General features: G+C 42.6%; 1 protein-coding gene and 1 non-coding gene across 2 annotated transcripts in view; both read left to right on the plus strand.

The window, feature by feature from the left end:
- The first annotated feature begins 5,607 nt into the window (after positions 1–5,607).
- On the plus strand, positions 5,608–5,768 carry LOC119263544. Its single transcript, XR_005130345.1, has one exon. It is a non-coding gene; the product is annotated as a U1 spliceosomal RNA (small nuclear RNA).
- A 2,969-nt stretch (positions 5,769–8,737) lies between these two features.
- LOC108429564 (polyunsaturated fatty acid lipoxygenase ALOX15B-like) overlaps positions 8,738–14,207 on the plus strand; it is a 28,859-nt gene continuing 23,389 nt past the window's right edge. The window contains exon 1 of the mRNA XM_017701398.1: positions 8,738–8,818. The gene's annotated coding sequence lies outside the window, so the exon portion shown is untranslated. The remainder of the gene's footprint in view (positions 8,819–14,207) is intronic.

The raw sequence follows: 14,207 nt of genomic DNA on the forward strand, positions 1-14,207 counted from the left end.
TTTGATGCAAACTTTTTTTGAAAACTTGAATAATCTCGATTACAATATTAAGTTATAGTAATAACACATTTAATCATGCCCAATATTGCATATTTGCATTAACTGTCTTAAAGAGTTTATTGCTCACTTTTCCAATTAATAATGCAAATAGTAAATCTTCATATTAAAGGAATCCAATTATTTGCTAATACAGGCCATAATAAAGAAAGCTATGTATATCCCGATATACTTAATATAAATTTTTTGCCAAAGTTAACCAAAAGCACATCATTAAAAAGCTTCAGTCACAAGACTGCAGGAAATAATAGCAGGAATAACTCACTCTCTCCAAACACTGGAAAGGACATGACCCTCCGGTCCCCCCTTAAATCTTTTTATTTAGGCTGAACCAAGTTTAACTTAGATCTTCAGAAGCACTCCTGTCTTAACTGCTAGCAGGTCACATGTCATTTTCATTGATCTGTATTAATCTTAACTCACGCTGTATGTAATCATCCATTAACAAAAACCAGCATGCACTGCTTATTCGTACAAGGTGTACATCTAATGTTCATGACTTTTATTGGCATACATTTTTAAATACTGACATCATCTGTCTATTAAAACAAGAGTGAGGACCACTGAGGACCACAGGATTTCAGGTCAAAAAGATCTGACTCTACTGTAAGGTTTAAAGAGCATTAGTATCATATGCCAATATAGGATGGCTGATACAGCCACTTAGAAACTGTAATGCAAAACAATTTTACTGGTTTGTAATTTACAATATACATAATGTCAAGAAAACATGAAGTTGGGTTGTGTAAACATTGCCCTGCATCACTTATACATGAATTCACATACTGAAATTATGCACCAGCAAAGCTTATATGGGTTTTTGAAATATATATATATATATATATATATATATATATATATATATATATATATATATATATATATATATATATATATATATATATAGCTATATATATATATAGCTATATATATATATATATATATATATATATATATATATATATAGCTATATACACACAGATACATTTACAATAGTACAATGGAAATAGGTTGTCTCTCAGGTAGCGCTTAAGTGCCCTGATGAAGCACATAATGCTCTCGTTGGGTAGTTTAAGGCTTTAAAAAGGCAGTCTTAAGAGCATATGACCATTCCGTTCTTCTGTATTTGAGCGTTGAGGTCAACTGGAAATTGAAGAGTGGTGACGTAGAAAAATTGACACATTGTTCTTGTTCAGAATTAGTTTTTCCCAATTTAGTTTTGCTATATTCACAATTTGATCTGGTTACTGTAGGCATGGAGCACTACTGTAGCATGCACTGGCAGCCTGGGCAGGAGGCTGGAGGAAACGCACCAGAGCCTCAAGGGAACTGCCAGGGAAAGCATGTCCCTCAATGTGGGCGGCTGCAGCTACTTGTGAAGAGTCTGTGCAGATGTTGCTGTTAGAGCCTCCTCAGGTTGTGCTCTTCCTGACATGCTCCTCTCCTCAGGCTGATGTCATCCAGTGCCAGCTCACCGGTCCGGCCTCTCCTGCGCTCACCCTTCAGTATCACCTGGAAAAGTGTGCACATCAATCAGTTCCAAGCAGCAAGTAACAACACGGTCACTTAAACGTCTTGAAAAGTAGGGGTGGGCAGTATGATATTTATGGTTATCGTGATAAATTATGTGATCGTCATATGCAAAAGTTTGAACATTCTGGTCAAATTACATTTTGTTGTTTGATAAAGACATCCTCTAACATAACCTCTGCAAAAACAAAAAACACTGAAGATGGCAATTTAATGCAAATTTTAGTACACAATTTCTATTTATTTGCCCAGATTAAGATATTAAAAACACACAAAAAAAATACCATACCTTATGCACCAGCCACTTTGTATGTGATCGAGGTTATCTTAGGTAATTTAGGGAAATTACAAGGTTATTGTATCCCATACTATCTGGTGAAATCCCTTACAAATTGTGTTACCTGGTAAAACTCTGGTAAAACTAATCCAGCTCAAATAGGGCTATGGAAGGGTTTTGCTCAGCAGACTTAATACTATGGACAATGGCAGTTTTGCCACTCAAACAATATCACCTCCCCAGAGGTAGTAATCCATCTTAAAAAGGGCTATAAACTTGATGGTTATCTTTTATTGTGGCACTACTGGTCCGGTTTTGTCTGCTCTAAGTTACCCGTGTATCATGACATACCCTAGAACATGAATATTTCTTAACATATCATGATATTTACTGCTGTATCAGCCACCTTTGCTGAAAAGCATCTTCTTGCATTCTGTACACAAGTCTCTCACTTACAGCTCATTAAAGACAAATTGGACAAATTCTCTGGAAAATGCAGATTCTAATTATTCCATTTGTGTTTGGGTTTGTAAGTAGAGTGGATTTTTTTCTTATTTGAATTTGATGAAAAGTTGTGTGTACACTCCATTTTTGCAAAAAGAAAAAAGAAATCCTAATTTTTTTTACCTTTTTCTGACAACAAAACAATCATAAAAATCTCAGACATGCAGCCTGAAAGAGATTGCAGACTGAATGTAAATGACACTCTTTATGTAAGTAACCATAATTAATTATAGGATTCCTCAGTTTCATATAACTCTATCCATCCATCCATTTTCTAAGCCGCTTCTCCGTAAGGGTCTCGGGGGGATGCTGGAGCCTATCCCAGCAGTCATCGAGCGGAAGGCAAGATACACCCTGGACAGGTCGCCAGTCCATCGCAGGGCAGACGTTTCATATAACTGTGAAATGAAATTGTTTCTTTATGTCTCAGAAGATCTAAAAATTTCATTAGATGTCGAGTTTCACAGCAACGTGTGAAGAAATCTGCACAGTTGTCACTTCATATCACTGAGAATGACGCATAGCAAAGACCGATGGCTTCATTATGCGGTTATGATCTCAAAGTCATTCCGATGGTTTCATTGATTCTCATAACAGGATCACCAGCCCTCCTCCTGATCTCCTTTTCCTGCAGAGTTCATTACAAAATCGCCATTCACTAAAGCATTTACACAAAAAATATCACTATGTACCTCATGTAGTTGTGCGTGACAGATGGAAGCAGATGAGAGCTTACTCAGTAACTTAAATTAATGTCGCATCAAAATTTTGTAGCTAACCAGCATTTTCTAACTAGCTTTTTCATACATTGGTTTCCTGCAGGTCTTGCCACTGTCCATCTTCACATAATTCACATGAAAACTGCAAAAACACTTCAAAAAAATATTTCAGCCAAAAATAATAAGGTGACTAACAGATTTTTAGAATCATTTTGCCAACTGTTTTGCACACTGTGGAATTAGACCTCCACAAAGTGAAACACCCACATGCATGCACACTAGTGAACACACACACTAGGGGGCAGTGAGCACACTTGCCCAGAGCAGTGGACAGCCCTATCCACAGCACATGGGGAGCAATTGGAGGTTAGGTGCCTTGCTCAAGGGCACTTCAGTCATGGATTGTCAGCCAAGGGGTTCGAACCGGCGACCTTCATAGGGTTCACGGTCATAGGGCTGGTTCCCTAACCTCCAGCCCACAACTGCCCCTACAATGGTGAATAACAGGTAAATAAGAGCTCATGTGCGTAACCCTCTACTGCACACAGTGGTGAGATCTGGCTTGTGACTGGCTGAAACCATTCCACTGCCCTGCAATGTTGCTTCTAGGCAACAAATATACGTTGGCAATTTCTTGTAACAATATATATATATATATATATATATATATATATATATATATATGATACTGAATTTTTAAAAAGATATTTAAAAGTGCCCATTATGAGATAATATAACCAAATAGAGTTCTGGCCTCTAGATGCTTGAGAGGCATGGCAATCAGCGAGGAAGATGGCAGTGTGCACCAGGAAAAGGGACTGTTATTCATGTTGTTGTTTGTCAGTTAAATGTATGAAGTATGTATTTATTGCATTGCTCAGTATCAGAGAGTTGGTTTAGTATGTGTGAGTTAGTGTGGGTTTTAGTTGTGGTGGATACATTGAGGATGAGTAAGTGCTTATTCTGTGTAAAAAGCACCTCTGTTGTGGAATCATGGCCTCACCATTAGTGATGCACTACTGGTGTTTTGATTGGCTGTTTTGATAACTTATTTCACAAAGTTGTGATGGTGGCCACTGTTATGGCTCAGGTTTAAAATGAGTTGCAAGATGCTTTATATTATACAGCTCAAATTCACTTTAGCTTCTTGTAGGTTTCAAGCAACAAAAGTTGCATGTTAGTTTCACCCTGTAAAGTCGGCCTAAGGCTTGCTGTCATCTACATTTCTTCAGGACTTAGACTAGTCTTCAATGCAGCATGCACAAACTAAACCTGCTGCATTTATTAATGTATAAAGTGATCACAGGGGGCTTGAAGAAACAACCAGCCAGTGAAGAAGACCAGGTCTTCAACCTCTGACCAAATACTTAAGCCTGTCAACAGTAGATGTTAAGACAACCCTTTCCAGAATTGACCCATGGAAGTCTTCCTACCTTGAAAACATAACTGGCCAGGTGCTCAGACATATTTCAATGAGCCAAGCAGTTGTAACTGAGTGCCTCAATGAAACTACAATCATTAGCATTGCTGTCTGACATGGACACTGCTCTGTCTCAGACAGCAGCAGGTAGAGAAAGAATGAAACCTTGCCTCTTTTTTCACTGGAAAAGTGGCGGCCATAAGCAGCCAGTTCACTGATGCAACTTGTAGCGGTTGCACATGCTGTGCTCCTCTGTATCCCTCGACCAAAGGTGCCATCTTCTCCTCGTTTACTCCTCTCACTGAGAGCGAGGCACTGACTCTTGTAACATGTAGCCGTCCTACTACATGTCCACTTGATCCGATTCCTACCAACCTACTACAAACCATTGCATCTGCTATCATCCCAGCTATCACACACACCATCAATGCCTCCATAACTACTGGTGTGTTTCCAACTCTCTTTAAACAAGCCCAAGTCACACCATTGCTTAAAAAGCCTTCTCGCAACCCTACCCAGGTTGATAACTACAGGCCAGTCTCACTACTACCCTTTCTTTCCAAAACTATAGAAAGAGCAGTCTACAGTCAGGTCTCTGGTTTCCTCTCCCAGAATTACCTCCTGGACCCAAATCAATCAGGTTTTAAAAAAGGGCACTCCACTGAAACGGCTCTTTTATATGTGATTGAGGCACTAAAAACTGCCAGAGCTGCAGGACAGCCCTCAGTACTCATTCTGCTGGACCTCTCAGCCACTTTTGACACAGTCAATCATGAATTTCTCCTATCTAGTCTATCGAACATGGGTATCTCAGACAATGCGCTACTATGGTTCAGATCGTACCTTACTGAGCGCTCATTCAAGGTGTCGTGGCATGGAGAGCTCTCCTCAGCCCACTCGCTGTCCACTGGGGTTCCCCAGGGATCGGTACTGGGACCCCCTTCTCTCTATTTACACCACCTCTCTAGGCCGGGTTATCCACTCACATGGCTTCTCGTACCATTGCTATGCTGACGACACCCAGCTCTATCTGTCATTCCCGCCTGATGACCCGTCGATCTCTGTGCGGATATCGCAGTGCCTCTCGGACATATCCTGGCATATCCTGGCAGGGGCGATACCATGATCACGAAGGTGGTTCACCCAGGGTGAGGCTCTGCCATTGCACTTGGGTGGTGCTGACCCTTGCGAATTCCCCAAATGCGGGAATCTCGACTGCATAATTTCTGGTAGTGGGGGACTGCATTCGCGCTCTCCCCTGATGATAATGGGCAGTCGTGGGCTGGAGGTTAGGGATCTGGCCCTGTGACCGGAAGGTTGCCGGTTCAATCCCCACGCCGACAGTCCATGACTGAGGTGTCCTTGAGCAAGACACCCAACCCCTAATTGCTCCCCGGGCACCATGGATAGGGCTGCCCACCGCTCCAGGCAAGTGTGCTCACTGCCCCCTAGTGTGTGTGTGGTGTTTCACTTGCATGGATGGGTTAAATGCGGAGATGGAATTTCCCCGGTTGTGGGATCAAAACAGTATCACTTACTTACTTACTTACTTATCCACATGGATGAAGGAACACCACCTTCAACTAAACCTGTCCAAGTCTGAACTTCTGGTTATACCAGCTAAACAATCCATTCAACACAACTTCACCATAACCATCGACTCACTCTCACTCTCCCCGACGAAGGTTGCTAGGAACCTGGGGGTTATGGTAGATGACCAACTCTCCTTTATGCACCATGTTGCTTCGGTGGCTCGGTCATGCCGCTTTGCGCTGTACAACATCAGACAGATATGGCCGTTTCTAACACAACGAGCTACCCAACTCTTGGTACAAGCAGTGGTCATCTCACGCCTCGACTACTGCAATGCCATACTAACGGGCCTCCCGGCCTTTGTTGTAAAACCACTGAAGATGGTTCAGAATGCTGCAGCGCGTCTGGTCTTTAACCAACCAAAACGGGCGCATGTCACCCCACTGCTCATTGAGCTCCACTGGTTACCGGTTGCTGCTACTATCAAATTTAAAACTCTTACGATTGCCTAGAAGGTGTTAACAGAGCAGGCTCCTTCCTACCTGCACTCGCTCCTAAAGGCTTACAGCACCGCCCGGACGCTGCGATCCTCCTATGAACGTTGCTTAGCTTTGCCAAACATTCACACAAAGCAATCGAGACTGTTCACATACTTGATTCCCCAATGGTGGAACAAGCTACCTTCCATTGTCAGAGCAGGGGCGTCCCTAGCTATTTTTAAGAAACTCCTGAAGACAGAGCTCTTCAGGGAGCACTTACTCTAATCGCCTCTTGCAATCTAACCACTACCAACCTCATCTCCTTCTTGCCCTCCTTCCCTTCTCTACCCCGCTATTACCCTTTGGCCTCCTTTAAGGCCTAACTATGTTTGTTCTATGTACCACATTATTTGTAAGTCGCTTTGGATAAAAGCGTCTGCTAAATGTAATGTAATGTAATGTAATGAATTCACACCTCCAAGACTCACCCCTACACAACTTGAGACTTGACTCTGACTCACACCTCAAAGAATCAAGACTTGACCCAGACCCATGCCTAAGAGACTTGAGACTGACTCACACCATCATACTCTTATTCTTTTTTTTTCTGGTATTCTTTTTTTTTCAGCTACTCCACTCTACCCACTGCATCCTGCTACTTGACATGAGACACACATTTTGCTTCATACACACAAGTCATTTTCTACACACTGTCTGTGCTCCAACAGTTTATAGTTTACACTGTTGAAAAATACATCCACAGCCATTGGTGCTAAAGACTTTTGTAATATGCACTATATATCATCTATATTTGTTGCATTTCTTCGTTGGTTTTTGTGCTATTTTCACCTTATATGCTCTGTCTGTCTTGTGTTCTGTCTGTGTTCTGTAGGATCTGTATTTCATTCCTTATTTAGCACATGGCTGTGAAGGAATGGCAGTGTATCCTGACTTGACATGATTCATTTTGTGGAGAACTTTAAGCTTGGGAGGGACAGGTGCAATATAAATAAAGCATTTTTTAATGTTAAGGTTATTATTGTTGTATGCACCTTACACAGTATCGGGATGCATATCAGGATGCAACAATCACCATGATGGCACCATGCTAAGCACCACGCATAGGTAAGCTGCTCATCTGTCTTTTAAATTAATTCATTAATTAGTGTACTGCACAAGAAGATGGATGTGAAATGATGTGGCATAGTGGCATGACAAGCATATCTTAGTTGGACATCAAAACTGCCATCTAATTATGGTTAACGTGACTTGTTTGTCATCCTATGCCATTCTCTATTGGTTGGTTTTTAGGTGTGTCATAGCAACAGTCACATTCAAATTTCTATAGGTATTCAAATTCAAAATTTCGATATGTATTAAGGGCTGTCTTTGGTTGCAGTCAAGTGAGCAATTCACATCAGTTGCCTGCTGTGCGTTATTCATTTGTTAGTTTGTTTCTATAACAGAAACGTGCTAAAGGAGAAAGTCCACCAGTTCAAGGTTTGAAAGAAGCATTTCAATTAGCCTGGATCTTGCATTTTGACAGGTAAGGAAATCCAGCAAGAAACAACACTAAAGTATATATTTTTTTGTTACATGTGTATTTACATGTATGTTTATGTGCATGTGTGCATGTTAAGAGTCTACAGTAGATATTTAGGTGCAGATTGCGGGGGTTTGGCTATGTTCATTACAAGCATCATTTTCTGACTTTTCACTCAGATCCGATCTCTTTAACATTATAGTTCACACTCATTCAGGAAATTTCCTCGTCTGTCATTAACGTGAACACAACATTTAACATCTCAAACTTGTTTGTCTTGGGCTATGATTACATTACCAGACTGAAGTGGCACAAATCTGTTTTTTTTTTTTTTACCTTACTATGATATAAGTGTGATGTTTTCAGAGCTGTGTAGTTCAACTGGGCTGGAGCAGACTAGACTGAACCGAAGCTTTTGCATCTTTGGTTTGTCTCAACAGCAAACAGAGCTGAGCTCCAGTGATGTTATGTGGTGAAAATGTAAACCACTTTTTTTTTGGCTTACAAATCTTTGTGAAACCCATTTAACTATTTGTAGTATGGTGGAATGCTTAGGGGTTTCACATTTACACATTAAAGTGAAGATGGCCATTAATGAGGGACACGCCCACTTTGTGGTGGGTGGAATGTGGGTAGGTGGCATACTGATTTCCGGGGACAGATAAAAGGGGAGCACACCTAGCTGAGCTCACTTCCTGCTTTGTTAATCAAAGGGTTTGTGCGGATTGTTTGTTGCTGCTGAAAGAACTCAGTTTGGTAAGTTTGTATATGGTTGTTAACTGTTAGCAGGATGCTGGTGGTGATGGTTTGAAGTGTGCAGAGTGTAATTTCAGACTATTTTTCATTCCTAGTGTATGTGTGTTAGCAGGGGTAGCCAACCAGGTGAGAATCAGAGAAGTGCGCTTAGCAGACTCGGCTAACGTGTTTGGGTATCAACCGTGGCCTAAGTGGTGCTGCTGATCTACCGTTGTCTGCATATGTAGCTATGGCGCAAGTATGCTGAGCAAGCAATCATAGTGGTGTCAGTAGTGCCTGTTACCTGGAGTGGGATCGCAGCTGGGGTGCTTGTGGGCCGCTGTTTCTTCCCTCCACTCAGTTTTTGTTTTTATTATTGTGCTTTGCAAATGGTATAAGTGTTTCTTGTATCTATTTTTATCGATTGTAGTTTTTTTGTTTAGGATGTAGTGTTGGGATTGAGGTTTTTAGGTATTACCACTGCTATTTATGGGATTTTGTAATAGCATATCCCAGGTCGTTTGTTCATGGTTGCACCCTGGATTGTGTCTACTTTTATTCTTTTCTTTGACTTGTGGTCAAGGGGTGGGCTGCCCCGGTGCTCTGGCTGTGCCATCTTTGGGTGTTTTATTTGTTGTGTAGTATTGCTGTGGGTGATCTTTATTTGGTGAGCGTAGGTTTCTATGGTCATTGGTCGTTGACTGGGGGTACTTTTGGGCGAAGAGCACCGTGGGCTTGGGCACCTCCTTGGCCACGCTTATTTGGGGCCTGTGCTATGCTAACTAGTCTTGGTAATTAGCCTGAATCCCATACAGTTATCACTAGTAACTTCAATCTTTAAGACTCCTTGTTCTTAATATTTTTTTTAAATAATTGTAAAGTAAAATAAAATGTACTGCAATGTTATTCTGATTGATTGCTGGTGTATTATTGGCTGGCTCTAGACACTCTTTTGGTTGAGTGGCCTGTGAGAGGGGTCCCCTTCTGCATAATATAGGGGTGGTGTAGTCGAAGCTCTATTTCATTTAGGTGTCTGCATAAGTACAAGGTGGGGTGCTTTTTATTGTATTGATATTGCGCCCAGTACCAGTGGTGGTAGTATGGCCACATTTGGCGTAGGTGGCAGTATCACTTTAGTTGAACCATATGCCAACTATACCCTGTATCTAATTAGATATAAGTGGCAGTTTTATTATGGGGGCTCAGTGTTTGTTATAAGAGTGGAGGGAAGTCAGTGGGCAGCAGGTGGATATTATTGCTGGAAGCATCAGGACCATTGTGACACTCTGGGAAAGACGGATTCATCTGAAAAGATTGGAATTCTTATATTTGACTTTAATTTGTGGGCATATTTTTATGTAACTTTCAGATTTTTTTTTTTTTTTTCCCTTCATTGTTTATTAAAATGGCTCACGAGGTGGCAGAGCAGTTGAGGGCTCTTACCGATTTGGTACAGCAACTTCGTGCAGAGAACACTAGGCTTAGAGAGGAAATGATAGAGGCCAGTGGCAGTCACTCCAGCAGGAGAAGGTTCATCTAGTCTCCTATTCGAGGTGGTGCTTCTGAGGAGCCAGTTATTGCTAGTGGTGTAATAGAGGTTGATGTATATGCCAAGAGAAAGGAAGTGTCCAAGGTTTTCAGGAGATGTGTGCAGCAATTCCCTTGGGGTTGAAGATTGGATAGAAGAGGTGTGCAGGTTTTTGATCTCTCGTCCTGGTTCCCGATCTGAACAGGCTCTGACTGTATTTGATTTATTAGACGGTGAAGCACGTACAGAGATTGTTTCGCCCTATAGGTGAGCAGGATGACCCAGAGAAAATTTGACATTCTTATTAGCGTTTATGGCTGTGCCCAGTCTTGTATTAGTTTACAGAACCAGTTCTTTCAGCGACGACAGCATGAAGGGGAGTCTTTGAGAGCTTATTCCCATGCTCTGCTGTGTTTGATGGAGGTAGTAATGTGTCGAGACCCTTCTTGCTTTACTAGTCCAGACCGTGTATAACGTGATTAGTTTATTGAACACGTTAGGGATGTTCTGAGGAGAGCTATGACGCCAGGTTCGATTAGTTCCTACACTCACCTTTTTAGCAATCAAAAGCAAAGCAATTTGTTGGGCAGAAGAGGGTGAGTCTTCTAGTACACAGCGAGCTTGGGCTCACTCTCTTTCTACTTATACTGCTGCAGTAGAGGGTGGGGTGGATGCAGATGCTGTCATGGCAAAACATACTGATGAGTTGATTGATTTAAAAGAGGGGCAGCAAAGGCAGATAGATGCCATTTTGAAGCGTCGAGTCTCCTCCCTTCCCTGCTCCACCTAGGGGTGGCTCCTTCAACCAAGGTTCAAGGGTAGGATTCAGGCCGATGGCCGAGTGATCTGTTTGCAGTGTAACCGACCTGGGCATATTGCTCGGTTTTGTGGAACACCGTTAGAGGAGGATTCTGGAACCGTAGGGTCTGCAACCCTTGTTGCTACACAGCAGGAAAACTAATACCCTCCGGCATGATTGCCCCAGTGTCAGGAGGGGATGTTGTGGGCTCAGTCATTTGGGAATTTCCTGATTGGAAATGATTGATTGGAACATGCCCAACAGTAGAGATTATTGTTGGGGGTGTAGCGATAGCCTGTCTATTGGACACTGGTTCTATGGTGAGTACTGTAATAAGAATTTTTTGGTGAACATTTGTCTCAGGAGTTCCAATCTGCTTTAGTCATGTTCTTGGTTCCAATTAAAGGCTGCAAATGGCTTGGAAATACCCTATGTGGAAGTTGATGTTTGTCTGAGCTTTACCTAAAATGGGTATCTTGATCACAAATGCTCCTGATGCCTGAAGCCACCTCTCCAAAAAGGCAATTCCAGGCCTGGTCGATATGAATATCATTGGTCAGTGCTATCAGGAGTTGTTTTTACAGCATGGACAGGCTCTTTTTGAGGTTTCAGATGTCCAGCAGGCAGGTAAAGTCTGGCAACAGGCTGTGAGTGATAAAATTTAAAGTGTATTTCACAGGATGGTAGGTTTGGGTTGGTGCGGGGTCCTGCTGTCCATGTGTCAGCAGGTGCTATGACGCTGGTTCCGGCTTCATGCCATGAAGGCTCGGTCTGTTCTCTCAGCTGGGTTCTTGGCGCCAGTATGTTTTGTAGAGGGACCAACTGCTAGGTGATCTCCTTATTCCTTCTGCGCTTATCCCAATGGGGAGGGGGGCCCTGCAGGTGCCAGTTGTAAATGTGGGCGATCAAGATGGGTGGCTTCAACCCAAGACAGTGTTGGGGGAATTGCATGTTGTCCAGCCTGTGTACCCCTGGGGTGGTACATGTTCGTGGGATGACCAGTGTCATGTAGCTACTGTTCAGTCTGTTAAAGCAGAAAGTAAGGTGTTGTTGTTTTTTTTTTTTTTTTTTTTTTTTTTTTTTTTTTTTTTTTTTTTTTTTCTTCTTCCCCCACTCACTTGGCCATCCTTATGTGCTCAAGAACAGGGGGAGGTGCAAGCATTGCTGAAAAGGGTTGTCAGGAAGGGCCTCTGGCGTAAAACTTGTGCCAAAACCATCATGCAGATGGTTGACACATGAAACCCTTCCTGACGCAACCCTCACCATTTATCCGGGCTTGGGACCAGCACCAGAAGTACACAAAGTACACCCCTAATGGCTGGTTTGCACCCCAGTTCACCATCATATTCACTAAAGATGCCCTGACACTTTTTCAGCAATGCTTGCACCTCCCCCTGTTCTTGAGCACATATGGATGGCCAAGTGAGTTCGGGAAAAATCAATACTGGAATTACTTTCTGCTTTAACAGACTAACATGTAGACAGTAGCTACATGACACTGGTCATATGCACCACAGGTTGGTTGTCAGAAGAGAGGAGTTTGAGTAAGATGGAAGAAGTGGTAGATGGTGTCCCTAGAGAGGAGAGATTAGTGATTGGTGCAGACTTCAATGGACCTGTTGGTGAAGGGAACAGAGGGGATGAAGAGGTGCTGGGTATATATGGTGTGAAAGACAGAAATGCGGAAGGTCAGATGGTTGTAGATTTTGCAAAGAGAATGGAAATGGCTGTGGTGAATGCATATTTTCAGAAGAGGGAAGAACACAGGGTGACATGAGTGGAGGGAGGTGCACACAGTTGGATTATATCCTTAGCAGGAGATGCCACCTAAAGGAGATTGGAGATTGTAAAATGGTACCGGGAAAGTGTAGCAAGGCAGCTTAGGGTGGTTGTCTGTAGAATGAGATTAGAAACAAAGAGCTGTGATGGTGGAAGCTGAAGGAAGAGGATGGTTGCCGGCACTTCAGGGAAAAATTGCAACAGGCCCTTGGGGGCAGTGAGGAGCTACCTGAGGACTGGGAAGCTACAGCTAAGGTGGTGAGAGAAACTGGCAAGAATGTGTTGGGTGTTTCATCTGGTCAGAGGAAAGAAGACAAGGAAAGTTGGTGGAATGAGGAAGTCCAGGAGAGTCTTCAGAAGAAGGCAGCTAAGAAAAAGTGGGATAACCAGAGATGAAGGAAGTAGGCAGGAGTACTGTGAGGCTAGTAGCATAGCAAAAAGAATGGTGGCTAGGGCTCAGGCCTATGATGAGCTGTATGAGAGGCTGAACAGTAAAGGAGTAAAGGACTTGTCTCGCTTGGCTAAACAGTGATAGAGCTGGAAAGGATGTACAGCAGGTTAGGCTAAGGGATAGAGAGGGAAATGTACTAGTGAGTGAACACAGTGATGAGTAGATGGAAGGAGTTATTTGTAGAACTAATGAATGAAGAAAACAAGAGAGAAGAGAGGAGGACAACAGGGGGAGAGATGGTGGAAGAGGAAGTGCAGAGAATTAGTAAGGTGGAAGTGAGAGCAGCTTTAAAAAGCATGAAGAATGGAAAGGCAGTTGGTCCAGATGACATACCTGTGGAGGTATGGAGATGTTTAGGAGAGAAGGCAGTGGTCTTTTTAACCAGGTTGTTTAACAAAATCCTGGAGAGTGAGAGGATGCCTGAGTGGAGAAGCAGTGTATTGGTCCCCATTTTTAAGAACAAGGGTGATGTGCAGAGCTGCAGTAACTACAGAGGTATAAAGTTGTCGAGCCACACCATGAAGGTATGGGAAAGAGTTGTTGAAGCAAGGCTAAGGCAAGAGGTTCAGATCAGTGAGCAGCTGTTTGGTTTCATGCCTAGAAAGAGTACCACAGATGCAATTCTTGCATTGACTGTTGGTGAAGAAGTATAGAGAAGGTCAGAAGGAGCTACATTGTGTCTTTGTGGATCTAGAGAAGGCATGATGGGTGCCAAGGCAGGAGTTGTGGTACTGTATGAGGAAGTCAGGTGTAGCTGAAAAGTATGTTAGGGTGGTTCAGGACATGTATGAGGATAGTGAGACGGTGGTGAGGTGTGCAGTTGGAGTGACAAATGGTTTCAAGGTGGGTTTAC

Source organism: Pygocentrus nattereri, chromosome 5 (genome assembly GCF_015220715.1).
Source record: "Pygocentrus nattereri isolate fPygNat1 chromosome 5, fPygNat1.pri, whole genome shotgun sequence".
NCBI lineage: Eukaryota > Metazoa > Chordata > Actinopteri > Characiformes > Serrasalmidae > Pygocentrus > Pygocentrus nattereri.